Raw genomic sequence first — 19,971 nt, forward strand, 5'->3', positions numbered from 1 at the left:
TAGTGCAATTTATATAATTTATAATGTTGTAACTTTTTCAATTAACTACTTTTCACTCTGCTGCATGCTGCACATCAGTATCCTAAGCCGTGTACACAGCGTATTAGGCGCAGAGGAGATGTGCAGCGCTTCTTTCATACAGTATGGGCCCCTTTCATGGTATTGAACTGGCAGCTCCACATAGGTGCTTTCAGAATTGCAACTGATCTGTGTTAATCAGCAGAGCAGGGATTTCTCCTTGTTAGTGCTGGCAGCCCAGACAGTCAGACTACCGGGTTGGAAAATGTGCAGGGAGCCTCTCTCTGCAATCACAGTGGAATGTTAGTGTTGGACTGCAAGGTTGGACTGGTGCAGCTGTATTATCCTAAAACGTTCCCTGCTATTCTGGAGGGACTGGGTGTGGTGGGACCTGCTACCCAAACCCACATTTACCTGATTATTTTCTGTCTGGATGGATGCATGAGTTTAACCCCTTAGCTGTGTCTCATTTAGTCTGTTTTCTATGTTATGGCTAGCTGCACCCTCTGCTGGTCAGGTGATTAACTACACTCTATATACTCCATATGAAATTCCTTGAAATTTGACACAATTTAAAATGATGCATGTATTGACAGATGCCCAAAAGTCATATGGTCCCCATGATAAATGATCTCGTTCGAATCTCTCTTTAGGCTGTAAACCGGTAAATTCATGTGAACGTAAGGCTTTGTTCCTGGAAGGGTCTGTTAGGACCTCCATCTCAGATTCTGGCAAAAATGCCAGACAGAATTGTGAAGCAAGAGGACAGACACCATGACACTGCTAGGCTGAATATTAATTTCCAGAGCACCTCCTAGCAATGGTTCATGAGTAGTGTTGAGCGAACTTGTGTTTTAAGTTCGGCGTCCAAAGTTGGGTTCCGGTTATCCAAGAATCCCGTTATGGATTCTGCTACCACGGACCATAACGTAATTCTATGATGGCATACACTATGGAAGCCTATAAGAGGCATTCCGTATTGCATTCCATCATAATAGAAGTCTATGGCCAGCAGTTTTTTTTAAGGCACCCTAAGGAATCATGCACACGACCGTATGTATTTTGCTGTCCGCAAAAAACGGATCCGCTAAAATATGGATGACATCCATGTGCATTCTGTATTTTGTGGAACGGAACAGCTGGCCCTTCATAGAACAGTCCTATCCTTGTCCATGATGAGGACAATAATAGGACATGTTCTATTTTTTTGCGGGACGGAAATACAGACATATGGAAACAGAATGCACATGGAGTACCTTCCGTTTTTTTTTTGAGGATCCATTGAAGTGAATAGTTTCTGCATACGGTCTGCAAAAAAACCCGGAACAGACACGGAAAGAAAATATGTTTGTTTGCATGAGCCCTAAATGTGAACATGCCTCCCTGGTCAGAGGTGCGCAGCAATTGCAGAGAGAGCTGAACCTCTAGGTGTAATGGTAACGCCCCCGTTGCTCCTAGAGGCTTAATTGCATATAATAAAACATTATTTTTTTCTGCAATGCAGGCCCATATGAACATGGGACCAACACAGATGCCTTCAGCTGCCAAGCGCACATGGAACAGGTCAGCCAGTGTCATAGGGACAAATCTGCTGATGGATGCCTTTTAACCGCCTCAAGACCGCCGCACGCAGGATTGCGTCCTGGCGGCGGCCCTGTTATTCCTCTTGGACGCGCCGGCGCGTTATCTCGCGAGAGGCGAGATTTCCTGTGAACGTGCACACACAGGAGCGCGCGTTCACAGGATCCGGAGGTAAACGAGTGCATCTACAGCCTGCCAGCCGCGATCATTCGCTGGCAGGCTGTAGATGCGATTTTTTTTTTAACCCTTAAAAGGTATATCAGACACTGTTTTCTTAACAGCGTCTGATATACCTGCTACCTGGTCCTCTGGTGGTCCCTTTTGCTTGGATCGACCACCAGAGGACACAGGCAGCTCTGTAATAAGTAGCACCAAGCACCACACTACACCCCCTTCCCCGTCACTTATTAACCCCTGATCACCCCCCTGTCATTGATCACCCCCCTGTAAGGCTCCATTCAGACGTCCGTATGTGTTTTGCGGATCCGCAGATCCGTGGATTCACGGATCCGCGGATCCACAAAACACGGATACCGCGGCTCTGCAAAACATGGACACCGGCAATGTGCTTTCCGCATTTTGTGGATCAGCACATTGCCAGAACTATATAGAAAATGCCTTTTCTTGTCCATAATTGCGGACAAGAATAGGACATGTTCTATAGGCTCTACATAAAACGCAGTGTTCGCCCGATCAGGCCTGATCTTGTTCGCACACTTGCGTTCAGTCCACCCCACCGCAGTGACAGAATTATTTTTTTCTTCTGATCACTGCAAAAACACTGTAAAATCGCTGCAGCGCTATAAAGATCACTTTTGAGGGGCATGGCAAGTTCATAGAAGATTTTTATTTATTTTTTTGGCACAACTTTTTTTGTTTTTTTCTGTTTTTTCTTACAAAGTCTCATATTCCACTAACTTGTGACAAAAAATTAAATCTCACATGAACTCACCATACCCCTCACGGAATCCAAATGCGTAAAATTTTTTAGACATTTATATTCCAGACTTCTTCTCACTCTTTATGGCCCCTAAAATGCCAGGGCAGTATAAATACCCCATAAGTGACCCCATTTTGGAAAGAAGACACCCCAAGGTATTCCGTGAGGGGCATGGCGAGTTCCTAGAATATATATTTTTTGGCACAAGTTAGCGGAAAATGTTTTTTTTGTTTTTTTTTTTCTCTTACAAAATTATTTCTTGTGCCCCACAGAATACCTTGGGGTGTCTTCTTTCCAAAATGGGGTCATATGTGGGGTATTTATACTGCCCTGGCATTTTGGGGGCCCTAAAGCGTGAGAAGAAGTCTGGAATCCAAATGCCTAAAAATGCCCTACTAAAAGGTACTTATTGGAATTTGGCCCCTTTGCGCACCTAGGCTGCAAAAAACTGTCACACATGTGGTATCACCGTACTCAGGAGAAGTAGCGCAATGTGTTTTGGGGTGTCTTTTTACATATACCCATGCTGGGTGAGAGAAATAGCTCTCTAAAAGACAACTTTTACAATTTTTTCTATACAAAGTTGTCATTTGACAGAGATATTTCTCTCACCCAGCATGGGTATATGTAAAAATACACCCCAAATCACATTGCCCTACTTCTCCTGAGTATGGCGATACCACATGTGTGACACTTTTTTGCAGCCTAGGTGCGTAAAGGGGCCGAAAGTCCAACAAGTACCTTTAGGCTTTACAGGGTTGCTCACAATTTAGCTCCGCCCAAAATTCCAGAACAGTAAACACACCCCACAAATTACCCCATTTCGGAAAGTAGACACCCCAAGGTATTCGCTGAGTGGCATATTGAGTCCATGAAAGATTTAACTTTTTGTCACAAGTTAGCGGAAAGAGAGACTTTGTGAGAAAAAACTAAAAAAATCAATTTCCGCTAACTTGTGCCAAAAAAGAAAAACTTCTATGAACTCGCCATGCCCCTCACGGAATACCTTGGGGTGTCTTCTTTCTAAAATGGGGTCACATGTGGGGTATTTATACTGCCCTGGCATTTTAGGGGCCCTAAAGCGTAATAATCCAAATGCCTAAAAATGCCCTCCTAAAAGATACTCATTGGAATTTGGGCCCCTTTTGAGCATCTTGGCTGCAAAAAAGTGTCACACATGTGGTATCGCCATACTCAGGAGAAGTAGGGCAATGTGTTGTGGGGTGTATTTTTACATATATCCATGCTGGGTGAGAGAAATATCTCTGTCAAATGACAACTTTGTATAAAAAAATGGGAAAAGTTGTCTTTTAGAGAGATATTTATCTCACCCAGCATGGGTATATGCAAAAAGACACCCCAAAACACATTGCCCTACTTCTCCTGAGTACGGCGATACCACATGTGTGACACTTTTTTGCAGCCAAGATGCGCAAAGGGGCCCAAATTCCAATGAGTACTTTCAGGATTTCACAGGGCATTTTTACACATTTGGATTCCAGACTACTTCTCACGCTTTAGGGCCCCTAAAATGCCAGGGTAGTATAAATACCCCACATGTGACCCCATTTTGGAAAGAAGACACCCCAAGGTATTCCGTGAGGGGTATGGTTAGTTCATGTAAAATTATATTTTTTGTCACAAGTTAGTGGAATATGAGACTTTATTTATTTTTATTTTTTCTTACAATCATTTTCCGCTAACTTGTGACAAAAAATAAAAACTTCCATGAACTCACTGTGCCCATCAGCGAATACCTTAGGGTGTCTACTTTCCGAAATGGGGTCATTTGTGGGGTGTTTCTACTGTCTGGGCATTGTAGAACCTCAGTAAACATGACAGGTGCTCAGAAAGTCAGAGCTGCTTCAAAATGCGGAAATTCACATTTTTGTACCATAGTTTGTAAACGCTATAACTTTTGCGCAAACCAATAAATATACACTTATTGCATTTTTTTATCAAAGACATGTAGAACAATAAATTTTGAGAAAAATTTATATGGAAATGTAGTTTTATTTAAACATTTTTACAACAGAAAGTGAAAAATTTCATTTTTTTGCAAAAATTTGGGTCAATTTAGATTAATATAAAAAAATGAAAAAATGTCAGCAGCAATGAAATACCACCAAATGAAAGCTCTATTAGTGAGAAGAAAAGGAGGTAAAATTAATTTGGGTGGTAAGTTGTATGACCGAGCAATAAACCGTGAAAGTAGTGTAGTGCAGAAGTGTAAAAAGTGGTCTGGTCATTAAGGGGGTTTAAGCTAGGGGGGCTGAAGTGGTTAAAGGCATGTACTGTATAATAACACCATATGTCAGAAAACCCACATTATAGCAAAAAGTTTATTCCCAACAAAAATGTACAATGTTCTTGAATCTGTTTGGGCTATAATTATGCCCATGCTTAGGATGGAAACACACAAGCATTTTTTTATTAATTTTTTTGACTTAGCACACTGCTGGCTACAGAACGCCACAGATTCCAAACGCTATAGAGGGCCCAGAGCGTTGGAATCTGCGATACAATGCTTCCTGTAAATTTTTATTTTTATAGAAGAACAATTGCTTTGCAAACGATTGGAGTTAAGTCACTCTTAACAAAAATAGATGTTGGACAATTTTTGGGTAAACCGTAACATGGTAAACAGTGAACAGGAGAGAAAGGAAAAGGGTGGGAAAATAAATAGGGGAAGTAGGGGGGGGAACACATGCATTTTTTGTTGCAGTTTTTAAAGGGGTTATCCCATCTTAGACAATGGGGGGCATATCGCTAGGATAGGTCTGATAGGTGCGGGTCCCACCTCTGGGACCTGCACCTACAAGGAGAACGGAGCCGGGGGGAGAGTTGTGGCTGGTGGACCCCGGATTTCCCGGGTCCGTCCACCACCAGGCGCAGCTCTCCGCCTCTTCCATTAAAGTGAATGGGAGCGCACCGCGCATGCGCGTCCACTGCTCCAATTCATTTCTATGGGGCAGACAGAAATAGCTGAGCCAGCGCTCGGCTATTTTCAACGGCTCCATAGAAATGAATGGAGGGCGGCTGCGCATGCGCAGAGGTGGGACCCGCACCTATCAGACAATGGGAGCATATCCTAGCGATATGCCCCCATTGTCTAAGATGGGATAACCGCTTTAAGCTAATGCCAGTGGAAGAAGTATGAAGTCCTTCCCTTATATTTCACATACTATTTGAATCCACTTCTTGCTTTGGCTCAAAAAAGTGCATTAACCTCCATGTGTGATTCCAGCATTTACAGGCCCTTCACACTGGATTTTGTGCCGGCAGCCATGCAGGATCTGCCTCCCATTGTTTTCAATAGAAGGTCACGCTGCTGTTCATGCAGCCGCGGTCTATTGCTGCAACCGTACCAAGAAAGGACATGTTTTTTTCTTGTCATGGCCATAAACCACAGTCTCCTATTGAATGCATGTGGCTGCCCGGTGGTTTTATGGATCGGAATCCGCACCAAATTCTGCCTGCACAGGAAATCGACTGTTAAATCAGGCACAATAAGTAGGGCCGGCTAAGCTGAATGTAATCATACCTTTCACTTAGCTAACCGTTATGTCATTCTGGGGAAAAAATACTTTCTATGCAAATGAGCAGTTAAGTGCACCAAGGGTGGGCCCCAGCCTGTGCACCCTTGCTCCTCCGGCTTCCTTTGCCAGCCTGTCCCTCCCCTTCTTGATTCAATGTGGTATGTGAGATGACTATGCAGGAACCTGGCTCTGTAAACCAAGAAGGAGATGAAAGGGTTGGCAGGGGAAAAAGAAGGAACGAGGGTGCACTTAGCTGCTCATCTACATATTACTTTATCTGTAGAGTGAATCAATGGATCGCCAAGGGTGCTGCCACACGTCACAGCGGTGCTGCTTTTTGAGTGCGTAAAAAAAAACACATACGACATGAGCAGCACCCTAAGGGCTCATGCACATGAACGTATTTTCTTTCTGTGTCCTTTCCGTTTTTTTTGTGGACCATATGCAGAACCATTAATTTCAATGGGTCCGCCAAAAAAAACTGAGGATACTCCTTGTGCATTCTGTTTCTGTATGTCCGTTCTGCAAAAAAAAGTAGAACATGTCCTATTATTGCCTGAATTACTGACAAGGATAGGACTGTTTTATTAGGGGCCAGCTGTTCCGTTCCTCAAAATACGGAATGCATACAAACGTCATCCATATTTTTTGCGGACCGCAAAATACATATGGTGGTGTGCATGAGCCCTAATTGAAAGGTATCATTACATTCAGCTGAGCTAGCAGGCTGTGTACACCACATTCTGGATTCATGTCACATAGATGATGGGGAAGATTTATCAAAACTGGTGTAAATTTGAAGTGGCTTAGTTGCCCATAGCAACCAATAAGATTAAGGCCTTCATTTTCCAAAGGAGCTGTGAAAAATGAAAGGTGGAATCTGATTGGTTGTTATTGGCAACTAAGCCGGTTTTTCTTTGCACCAATGTTCATTCATCTCCCCCACTGTGTTTAGCCATAGGCATGAGGCCCAGTTTAATTGACAGTCAATTTCCACATATCGGATATACGTACAGAAGCAGCAAGAAACTGGGCCTCTGTTTTCGGATCTGACATTTTGACTTGTATCCTGTAAATATGCCATATAATGAAACTTACTGTATTGTTCCAGCCATCAGATAATATGTATATTTAGTGTGCTCTCACACATGGGGTTTTTTTTTGTGGCGTTTTGCTGCACTTTAGTGTTTTTTTCCACCAGCATATTCCTCTGTAAAAACTCCAGCTCCAGATATTAGCCGGATGCTGCTTAAAAAAATCCAAAGAGTAAGAGCTCATGCCCACGAACAGTGATGGTCATTTCGCAGTGTTCACCAACGAACACATGTGGGCTGCCATCTTGACTAACCCGTCCGGCGATGCACAGGTAAGCCTTTACCCGTGCCTGTGCCGGTCTGAAATCAAATGCGGTCACCGGGAGCAGGCAGTTCCAAGAACAGCCGTCGGGGGCCTTTATCGGGCTGTTCTCGGAACTAACTGCTCCCGGTGACCGCATTTGATTTCAGACCGGCTCGCGGCACAGGTAAGGGCTTACCTGTGCATCGTCGGACGGGTGAGTCAAGATGGCAGCCCGCATGTGTTCGTTGGCGAACACTGCGAACTGACCATCACTGCCCACGATAATAAAGGCTCCATGCCCGTGCTACTGACCACAAATAGAAGTCCGCAATGCACTCTGTGCTGCAGATGCAGAACCATTAACTTGAATGAGTCCGCGAACCCCAAGATACGGCCAAAGATAGGACATGTCTTATATTTTGTGGTGCAGAGGCAATGTAGGCCTCCGATCCGTGCCTCCGCTCTGCAAAAGATAGCACTTGTCCTATCTTTGATGACGATATCTTGTGGATCATGGACCCATTCAAGTCAATCTGCAGCATTGTGTCCGCAATATGGGCACATAGCCCTTACGTTTGTTGGTACTACCCCTAAGGCCTCTTTCACATTTCCGTGTGAGTATTACGTACGTGAAAAAAACATCCTCATTTAACCTGTGTGTCATCTGTAATCCACGGATGTTGCTCAGCTGAAAATTAATTTCAATAAGATTTCTTATCTGTCTTCGGAAAAAACGGACGCACCACAGATGCCATCTGTGTTGTGTCTGTGATTTTCACAGACCCATAGACTTCAATGGGTGTGTCTGGTCCGCATCATGGACCAAAGAAGTGCAAGTCTCCGTGATTTTTTTTACTGATCCACGGTCAGTAAAAAAAAATGCAGATGTGTAAACAGACACATGGAAATCAATGGGTACATGTGCTGTCCGTCAAAAATGCAGACAGTACACATCCGTGAAAAACAGATGTGTAGACGAGGCCTAAGGCTAGCTTCACAAGCGACTGAAAATTCAGCGGAAAAATCTTCAGCATTTTTTGTACGCATATCGATGAGAATTCAAAAATTCTCATCCACTTTGCCGGCACTGTACAACTCTGCGTATCTGCTGCATAAAAATCTGTGAGGGCAGATCCGCAGCTGTTCATTCACGTATGGACTCGGCCTGGGGGTATGTTCACATTGTTGTATTGGCACACTGAAAATTTAGGTGAGAAATCCACATCAAAATGTCATGCTTTTTCCGCAAGCAGTTTTAAAAGCCAAAATCAGAAGTGGATATTAAAAGGAGAGAAAATATAAAGCACAAATATAAACAATTCTCTCCTGGTTTAAGCTTCCAAAACTGCATGCAGAAACTTTACCATGTGGCTGTACCCTAATGTGGATTTCAGTTTGACACCTTTTGGGTTTCACGTGGATATTGATGTGGTTTTTAGGTCTCCTATGGGAATTTCCCTGCAGAATCTGCACCAAAATTGAAAATGCTGTGGTGATTTTATTTTATTTATTTTTTATTCGTGGATGTCCCATTGAAAACAATGGGAGGTGGTGTGAAAACAGAATCCAGGCGCATCTTGGTGCAGAAAGCTGGCCAAATACCACAAGGGAAATTTGCTGTGTAATCATGGCCTGAATTGAGTGCAGTCTGGATTTTAAATGTGCAGAACGTTGCAGATTGCTACCTTTGCAATGAAATCCATGACAGATCCACAGCAAAATCCACAGCAAATCAGCGTTTAAGGCCTCATGCACACGACCGTTTTTATGGTCTGCATCCAAGCCGCATTTTTTGCGGCTCGGGGGCGGACCCATTCACTTCAATGGGGCCGCAAAAGATGCAGACAGCACTCCGTGTGATGTCCGCATCCGTTGCTCCGGTCCGTGGCCCTGCAAAAAAATATAACCTGTCTTATTCTTGTCCATTAAAGTGGTTCCTAAGTTACAGTTTAGCCATAAGATGCCCTCTTCCAACCATGAGAAGACTGAGGAGAAGTTCTTGATCCATTCGACATCCCCGTATAAAAGGCCTCTTGCACACGACCGTATGGCTTTTTCCTTTTTTTAAATCAGATTCTTTTTATTAAAGATTTTCCATTTTAACAAAGGACAGAACACTGTCCCCCCAAGTCCCCCTCCCCCCCTCCCCCCAACATACCCCATGGGACAAGAGCAAGTGTAAGACATCACATCATAATATCTGACAAATCATTGCCTTTGTTTTACATATCAAAGTACCGTAACTCAGAAACGTGCAGCTGTGAACAATGTGTTACGTTCTAGATGAGTGTGTAGACAGGTAGAAGTATACAAAAGATCCTCCTTTTTCTGAGACCCTTAAAGTTAGTTATCTTACATACTTTTATGTATTCTCTCTGCCCCCCCTTTCCACTCATTCCTATACATCCCTCATTCACTCCCTAATTCACTCACTCCCTCTCTCATTCCATTACATTTGTAGATTGTAGTGTTGAATCCATAGTGACCATATCTTTTCGAACTTTTTTAAACCCTTTTCTGGTATACATAGTTCTCCAAACTAATCAGCACGTGTATTTTTTTTTCCAATTCTTCCACTGATGGCGGTTGTCTACTTAACCAGTGAAATGCTATTACCTTCCTAGCCTGATACAATACCCTAATGACAGCCAATCTTTTCTCAGGCAGTGAATTTGGTATAGTCACACATCCTAACATACATTCCGTCACTTTCATACTGAGTTCAACATCAAAAACTGTTTTCACCAATTCACATACCCCAACCCAGTATCTCCTCAGTCTAGGGCAATTCCACATAAAGTGAATGAGATATGCATTCGCTACATCGCACCTCGGGCAGCAATCGTCGCTTCTGTACCCCATATTTTCATCATGACCGGAGTTTTATATACTCTGTGTAGTAACAAGAGTTGAGACACCCTTTGTGCCTCACTAACTGCAATTTGAGTAAAATCCTCCAGGACAGTATCCCACTGTTCCTCCGTTAAGTCAGGGGCATCCCTTTTCCATTTATCATACAGCTGGAATTGTTGCTTCTTAAATTGCGCTTCCATAAGACATGAGTAATTTAAAGATATCACTCCTTTTGTACCTCCACTAGATTTCACTAGGTCTACTACCGAATTTTTCTGCGCAGGGCAGACCGCTTTCACTTGGTCCTGAGCACGTAGTGCGTGTCTAAGTTGCAGATATAAATAGAATTGGGACTTCTGCAACCCAAAATCCTGCTGCAGACTTGAGAATTCTTTAAGTACATTATTATCAAACAATTGACCCATATATTTCAGTCCTAAAGCACTCCACACCTTTACCCCACTACATAAAATTCGGCCATATAGGAGTGATATCTGAGTAACCTTGAATACCTATGATTTCTCTGACCTTCCACCATGTGTTGTGAATGGAATGAAGTATCTTGAAGGCATTACCCTTCACATGAAAAGTACCCTCCTCCAGAGCAGATCTCAGGTTTTGACAGCCCACGAGAGACGGAATAATTTTGCTGGCTGTACCCAAGCCATCCGTCGACTCCCATCCTCTCATATGCTGCAATTGTGCCGCCAGATAATACATCCTTGGATCAGGAACCCCCAAACCTCCCCCAGTCTTTGGCCTGCACAGAGTTTCCAATTTAATGCGGGGGGTACCTTTCTTCCAGATAAGGTCCCTAAATATTGCGTTAACTACATAGAAGATCCTAAGAGGAAGCCATACAGGGGCATTATGTAGCACATAGAGAAGTTGTGGCATCAGTATCATTTTTATCAGATTCGTCCTACCTATGATCGATAGTGTTAGTTTTGTCCAAGCTTAACCTTCTGTCTAAACTTCTGAAGCAGAGAGGTAATGTTCAATTTCTCAAAATCTAGCTCACTGCGTGAAACCTGAATACCCAGATATTTGAAGGAGTGGACAACCTGTAAACCCTCCACACATGAACTGATGTTAGTGACATCTTCCTTCAATGGCATCAGCACAGACTTAGTCCAGTTGATGCATAGGCCTGACATTTTCCCAAACCCATTGATCACTTCCATTGCCACCGGGAGAGACTCCCTCCAATTATCCATAAATAATAACAGATCATCGGCGTATAGCGCCACTTTCTCCTCTAGTGAACCATATGTGAAGCCTTTTATCCCCACCGAAGATCTAATGGCTTCCGCTAAAGGCTCAATGGCTATCGCAAATAGCAGAGGTGACAGAGGACAACCCTGCCTCGTCCCCCTATGGAGTGTAAAGCTATCTGACAAATTGCCATTTATCCTAATCCTAGCTGATGGTTTATTATATAAGAGCTGGATCCACCCTATAAAGGACTGGCCAAACCCTAACTTCTTTAATATCTTCCACAAATATCTCCATTCTACACTATCAAAGGCTTTGGCCGCATCTAGAGATGCGACCGCCGCCTCCGAAGCCTGTTTCCGGCTTTGGATATTTAGGTATAAGTGCCTGATAATGTCTACCTGAAGTAATGAGATTGGCCTATATGATTCAGCCTCCAAAATATCTTTACCCGGCTTCGGGAGAACCACAATTGTTGCCTAAGTCATACTAGAAGGTAGTCTTTTCTGTGCCATTGCCTCCTTAAACACCTCCAATAGTTGGGGTAGCATAACTGAGGCAAAACGTCTGTAAATCTCCACCGGCAAGCCATCTCCACCCGGGGCTTTATTATTAGACATACTTGTCAGTGCCAATTCCATCTCAGTGATTGTTATAGGGGAGTCTAACTTAACACGCTGATCTGAAGTGAGTGTAGGCATATGCAATCCCTCAAGGAAGGAGTCCATTTCTTCATCAGAAGCGGATAAACGAGATACATACAGATCAGAGTAGAATCCCCTCATAATCTCCAGTATTCGCTTCTGAGCAGTACATAGATCTCCAGCTGAATCCCTGAGAGCTGCTATATAATTAGATGGACGCTGGGCCCTTGAGATCAAAGCTAGCATCCTTCCTGTCCTCTCTCCTTCCTCATAATACATTTGTTTTTGGAAGAAGTGCTTGTTCCTAGCATTAAGTAATAGCCTATCATTCAATTCTTTCTGTGCCCCCTTCCATAATTCTCTATGCCTATCAATTGGTTCTTTTATATAATTAGCTTCAGCTGCCTCCACCGCTCGCGTTAAAGCCTGCACCTTAGCTCTAGTTTCACTCTTCTTCCTGTTAACCTGTGCTATAAGCAACCCTCGCATGAAGGCCTTCATGGTGTCCCAGACTATTAACTGTGTAGTTGTAGGCAAATTAATCCTAAAAAACTCCTCCAATTGCCCTTTGATATCACCAATCTCCGGCAAAATAGACAACCAGAAAGGGTTAAATGACCATAACATACCTTTACCTATTCTAGCTGGCCTAAAGGCAGCAGAGACTAAGAGAGGAGAGTATGCAATTTCTTGTATTACTTTTCCCATTTCTGCGTTTACTAATGCCAGATCAATTCTAGACAGTGAGTTAAATGTACTAGAACAACATGAATATTGTCTTACCTGTGGATTCCGTTCCCTCCAAATATCCACTAAAGAAACCTCCCGCAAGAGTCTCCCAAATGCAGTACATTCTCCCGATTCCCTCGTTTGCATCCCCATCCTATCAACTTCAGGACTTATCACATTATTAAAATCTCCCAGTACGATGGTTGGCACTCCTGGGAAGTCTGTCATCAAAGCTAGAACTTTCCTAATCACAAGCGGGGAGTATGGGGGCGGAATATACACTCCACATATCACACAGGGCTGGTTATACAGGGTACCATATAAACACACATTACACCCGTCAGCATCTACCTTGCTGGAAAGGCAACGAAACGGTATATTTTTATGTATCAAGATACTGACCCCTCTAGCATATGTAGAATACGTGGAGTTAAATCCCGCCCCCACCCACGCCAATCTAAGCAAATGTACCTGCTCCGGCAACAGGTGTGTCTCCTGAAGGCAGCATATGAGAGGATGTAGCGGACGAATGCTTTCCAGAATCGCCTTCCTTTTAGTCTTTTCTTTGATCCCACGCACATTCCAGCTAAAGATTTTAATACAATTAGCCATTAGTAATATAGCACAATCTCCTTCCCAAAGTAAGGACCTCAACCCTTACACTGAAAATTCTGACATTTTGCTCTGGAGGACGGCACTCCCACATCCATTCCACACTCATCTCATCATGTGTCCACTGATACCACAGCTTGCTTTGCCCCATACCCAGTCCCAAAACTTCCCCCAACTGTAAACCTGCCATTAGGTGGCAAAAACTCTATAGCGAACTACAGTTCACTGGGCTAACCGATTGGCCCCACACCTCGCCCAATTACTAGGCCTGTGGAAGTATACAGCACCAATCGGTAAGTCCAGCAGTATTCCCCAGCTAATAGATAATATTAGCAGGAGGGACATAGCCTAAACTGACTACCTAACTTTTCAGTGAGAATCTGGAAACTGTCAATCACACTATTAGAAATAGCTAGTCTCCATTTAGCTTCCCGCATCTCACCCGGGCGTATATATTATATTTAGAGCAGACATATATCACCCTCAGTGAGATTCAAGGTAATCCAGTAATTCACCCTTATTATCTTGACCTATATCCAAGTTGTAAACATCCTTCTCTACACCTGAGATAAACACATATTCATGTACAGTCAATGCGTTATACAGTACCTATGACCTAGCACAGTTATTCCCCACCTTCGCAACCCCCTTAACTGGGATACTTAATACTCAATCATAAACAGATATATATCCCGCAAAATAAAACAGTATGCATATAAGGCATTTGTGCCGACATCTGTATGACAGAGGCAGAGTCTCTTCAAGCAGGAGGCTGAAGATCCATCTTAATCTGACGTTCGTTTCTGTCCAGCCATCTTGTTGCCTCTCTTGGATCCTCAAAGAAGCTGGTGGCGTTTAAGGCCACACCACGCAACCTAGCTGGATATAGCATAGAATAGGGAACCTCCAGGCTTCTCAGCCTCTTCTTGATTTCTAAAAAACGAGCCCTCCTTTTCTGGACTTCCATAGAATAGCCCGGGAATAGCGAGATTCTATGACCGTCAGTGGATAGTTCCTTTAGCTCTCTAGCCTTGCGTAGAAGAATATCCCGGTCTCTATAATGTAGCAATTTAGCCAGGATCGTTCTCGGAGGTGCTTCAGGAGGTAGAGGCCTAGTCAGCACCCTATGGGCGCGTTCCACCGCGAACAGCGGAGTTAGAGTATCCTGTCCCACATGCTCTTTCAGCCATGTCTCAAAATATTCAGTGGGATTTCTTCCCTCTACTTTCTCAGGCACTCCAACAATCCGCATGTTGTTGCGGCGTAAGCGGTTTTCCATATCGTCCTGTTTTGCCGCCAGAACACTCAACATTCTAGCATGTTCTGCGGTATCTCTTTTCAGAGGCTGTACCTCGTCCTCCACCTCCCCCACTCTATCCTCCAGTGCAGTAGTGCGCTCTGCCAGTTTTCTAAAGTCATGTCGAATAATAGAAATGTCCTCTTTAATAGCGCCTACCTGGACCGTTAGTGCACTCAAGGACTTGCCACATTTGGAAATGGCATGTAGTACGTCCTTAAGAGTGGGTTCCCCGGAGTCTGATTCGCATGTCTCATGCTCCAGCTCCTCACCAGTCCCTCTCAGAGCCTCGTACCTGTTGGCGCTCTGATGTGCACTTATGACACTCGCCGGTCCTTCAGGTTCCGATTCAGCTCCTTGGTCCACTGACCCGTTGTCCTGGATCTCTCTGCACTGTCTGCTGTTGGTTGCTTGTGAGGACCTTACAAATTGGCTCAGCTTTACTGCCGCTTCTTTCTGTATCTCTGCAGCGCGTTCCCGCCGCTTCGGCGTGCTAATCCCGGCGCCATCTTGAGACTCCTTGTCAGTGCCTCTGCCTTCTCTTTTCCTCTGCCTTCTCTTTTAGGCTGTAGATTTTTGCAGATTTTAGGGTATTCGCAGGATAAATAGCCGGGCAGATGCGGGAGCTCTCTCTGCGTGCGACCGCTCACATGCCTAGCTAGCCACATCCAACACCCCCCCCCCCCCCCCCCCCCCCGTATGGCTTTTTAAATTTTTTGCGGTCCAAAAAAAATGGATCCGCTAAAAATACGGATGACGTCTGTGTGCATTCCGTTTTTTGTGGAACGGAACAGCTGGCCCCTGATAGAACAGTACTATCCTTGTCCGTTATGCGGACAATAATAGGACATGTTCTATCTTAGAACGGAAATATGGAAACCGAAGGCATACGGAGTACCTTCCTTTTTTTTGCGGATCAATTGAAATGAATGGTTCCGTATACGGAATGCAAAAAACGGAACAAAAACAGAAAAAACGTTTGTGTGCAAGAGGCCTAAAATAGATGGAGGAGCCTGTATACCAAGCTATACGCGTCAGTGGAGCTGCACTGCCAGTTGTCATATCGACTCATTACCTTACACTGACCAGACACAATGGCCATTAAATTATGACTCAATGCGATACATTATCCCTAACATATTTTATTATACGTCCCACTCGCCTTCCTGTGTTCTCTTTAGGGGCAGCTGGTAAAACGGGTTGTCTTATTCTCAGCCATTTACTCCATAAAGTTTTATGTGACACAGTGCAGAAGTGGCACATGGTAAGTGGCTGGCTTTTACTACGCTCCTGGGACAGATGCAGAGAGGAGCATGGCTTCAGTCACTGATCCATCGTGAAACCACCTCTGCATCTGAGAAAACGGACGCTTCCAGCACACAAAGGGTTATGTGGCATCTGGAAAAAGTCACTGGTCTCCAGTGGCAGGTGGACAGTCTGTGACATTTTATGAAAAGCAGAGATGAAAAGAAAGTTCTCGTATTGTGTGTCCTGTGACTATAAAAGGCGTTCAGTCCGTTATAAAGCCCTTGTGAGAAATCATTTCCTGAATATTAGAAGATAAGGGAATAGCTTTACCAGTAATGCCAACCATCTACCCCGACACTGACCCAGGAGATTTATCAAGCCCTGTACAAAATAGTCCTCTCCCCTCGGGAGGCGGGAGGACGCGTTATCACCAGATCTTGTGGCTGCGAGTAGAGCGCTATTACATTTCAACTGTTACACTGTAAGTGGGAGTTCACATCACCGTTATTTTTTTTGTTCTTCTGATCCGTCAGAACAGAAAAAAAATGGATCCTGTGCATCAGTTATGCACCGTTGGCATCTGTTTGAGCCATTTCTGTCTGAGATCAGTTTTTAGGCTACTTTCACACTCGCGTTTGGTGCGGATCCGTCATGGGTCTGCACAGACGGATCCGTTCAGATAATACAACCGTCTCCATCTGTTCAGAACGGACCCGTTTGAATTATCTTTAACATTGCCTAGACGGATCCATCATGAACTATGTTGAAAGTCAATAGAGGACGGATCCATTTTTACTGTGCCAGATTGTGTCATAGAAAACGGATCCGTGCCCATTGACTTACACGTCCCCGTTTGGCTCTGTTCCATCAGACTAGCCCTAATTCAGATTTAGGGCTCGTTCACATGAACGTGTGATGCCCGTTGCCCTATTGCGGACCGCATTTGCGGATCCGCAATACACGGGCACCGTTCCGTGGCCATTCCACATCACGGATGCGGACCAATTCATTTCAAAGGGTCTGCAAATCTGGAGATGCGCCACGGTGCATAACGGAAGAACTTAATGGAACACTACGGAAGCACTACGGAGTGCTTTCTGGGGTTCTGTTCTGTGCTTCTGCATCGCAAAAAGATCGAGCATGTTCTATCTTTTTGCGGAACGGAAGGATCGCGGACCCATTCAAGTGAATGGGTCTGCAATCCCCATGCGCCTGCCCCACGGACGGTGCCTGTGCATTGCGGACCGCAATTTGCGGTCTACAGCACAGGCTTCACATGTTATTTACAGCCCAAAAATCTCAATGCGTCATCTTCAAAATCAATGCAATGTTAAAAATTGGACACATCTACCTGCACACGTTGCAGATTTGTGCAGATTCTCATGCTGAAAAACCGCAGTTTAAAGCCTCATGCAGACGTCCGTGGAACACGGTCCGTGAGATACCGTACTGGCATTGCAGGAGTGCACGGCGTCATTGGTTGCTATGATGCCATGCGCTCCTGCAATGCCAGTCCGGTATCTCATGGATCGTGTTCCACGGATGTCTGCATGAGGCTTAATACAGCACCAGCAAAGTCTATGAGATGAGACAGATCTCATGTACACTTTGCTTTATAGTTCTGGGCAGAAATTGACCTGCTGGGCAGAGGTAGAAATGTTAATTCTTTGTGTGGATCTTTTGTGCAGATTTCACCCTTTTCACTGCAAACCCACAAGTAAGGCCTCTTGCACACGGCCGTATCGTATGTATTTTGCGGTCCACAACAAACAGATCCGCAAAAAACAGCTGGCCCCTAATAGAACAGTATTATCCTTGTCCGTAATGCGGACAATAATAGGACATGTTCTATTTTTTTGCAGAACGGAAATACAGAAACGGAATGCACACGGAGTACCTTCCGCAAAAAAAACTGAACGGACACAGAATGAAAATATGTTCGTGTGCAAGAGGCCTAAGGGCTCATGCACACGATGGTATGAATTTTGCGGTCCACAAAAAAACGGATCTGCAAAAAATATGGATGACATCCATGTGCATTCCATATTTTGTGGAACGGAACAGCTGGCCCATAATAGAACAGTATTATCCTTGTCCGTAATGCGAGCTGAGGACATGGGTTGCTAGATGGCCGCTAGCACATCTGCAATATCCAGTCCCCATAGCTCTGTGTGCTTTTATTGTGTAAAAAAAACAACTTGATACATATGTAAATTACCCTGAGATGAGTCCTGTCCCTGACTCATCTCACATACAGGACTCATCTCAGGTTAATTTGCATATGTATCAAATAGTTTTTTTTTACACAATAAAAGCACACAGAGCTATGGGGACTGGGTATTGTGGATGTGCTAGCGGCCATCTAGCAGCCCATGTCCTCAGCTCTATACTCAAAATCCCAGTGACAGGTTCCCTTTAAAGTCTATTCACTGTATTATTTTCCCCTATAACATGGTTATAAGGGAAAACAATAGCATTCTTAATACAGAATGAATAGTATAATAGTGCTGGAGGGGTTAAAAAATAAAAAATAATTAACTCACCTCATCGTCTTGTTCGCGCAGCCAGCATCGTCTTCTTTCTTCATCTTTCAGGACCTTTCTGCAAAAGGACCTTTGATGAAGGATCTTCTATCTTCATTCAGCAGGACCTGCGCTGACGTCACCGCTCTCACCACGTGGTGAGCGCGATTACATCATCAAAGGTCCATTTGCAGGTCCTGAAAGAAGAAGAAAGAAGACGATGCCGGCAGCGCGAACAAGAGGATGAGGTGAGTTATGTTTTTTTTTATTTTTTAACCCCTCAATCGACATTTTACTATGCATTCTGTATTAAGAATGCTATTATTTTCCCCTATAACCATGTTATAAGGGAAAATAATAAAATCTACAGAACACCTAACCCAAACCCAAACTTCAATGAAGAAGTCCGGGTTCGGATCTGAGTACCACATTCAGTTTTTTATCACACGCGTGCAAAATGCATTGCACTCGCGCAGAAAAAACTGAACCACGCAACGCAATCACAGTCAAAACTGAAATTGCGTACGCACTCACGCGGGTTTCCCGCAATGCACACGCGACGCATCCGGAGCAAATCCGGGACACCCGTGTGAAAGAGGCCTTAAAGGGGTCGTCCAGGTTCAAAGCTGAATCCGGACATACCCCCATTTCCACCCAGGCAGCCCCCTTGATATGTATTTCATGCTCCGATGCTCTCCCTTGCCGTGCGCTGAATGGCGCAGGACAAGGGCCGTTTGTTTATATTTTTTACACTGCTAGGTGGGGGCTTCTGTGGGACAGCATCTGTGGACGACAGTGCTGGAAATTTGGTTTATTTTCATCTCTTGAGAAAAATATTATTTTTAAAGATGTGCCAAATCTGAAAGTTTGGTGTATATTACACCAACTCCCGCAAAACTGAATTTTAGAAATCCCCTCAAGATAAAGTTACTCCAGCGTGTTTCAGTTTTTCATGGTTTACAAATTCATTGCACCTTGTCAGTGAATGGAAACATTGCTCATAATCAGACACTGATGGTCGCTTAGGGAGGGTTCTAATCACTATTATGGATTCCATTTTTGTTTTCCATTATAACATGGTTATAACGGAAAATAACGGAATCCATAAGACGGAAGTCAAAACGGAAGCCTTTAAGAGGCATTCTGTTTTGATCCTTTATAATAGAAGTCAATGGACAACAGAACGGATCTGTCCTGGTTTCCATTATGCAGGAGTCCAGTCCCGCATAACGGAAACCAGGACGGACCCATTATACTGCCCATAGACTTGTATTATGACGGAATGCAAAATGGAAGCCTTTAAAAGGCATTCCGTTTTACTTTCCATCATAATAGGAGTCTATAGGAATCATAACGGACCCATCTGGTTTTCGTTATGCAGAATGGAAAAAAAGTCCTGTCGACAAAACTTTGTTTTCCGTCTTGCATAACGGAA

General features: G+C 44.0%; 1 protein-coding gene across 1 annotated transcript in view; it reads left to right on the forward strand.

Moving 5' to 3' along the window:
* ADAMTS17 (ADAM metallopeptidase with thrombospondin type 1 motif 17) overlaps positions 1-19,971 on the forward strand; it is a 278,350-nt gene that overhangs the window by 249,075 nt on the left and 9,304 nt on the right. The gene's annotated exons all lie outside the window — the stretch shown is intronic.

This window comes from Bufo gargarizans, chromosome 2, assembly GCF_014858855.1.
Source record: "Bufo gargarizans isolate SCDJY-AF-19 chromosome 2, ASM1485885v1, whole genome shotgun sequence".
Lineage (NCBI taxonomy): Eukaryota > Metazoa > Chordata > Amphibia > Anura > Bufonidae > Bufo > Bufo gargarizans.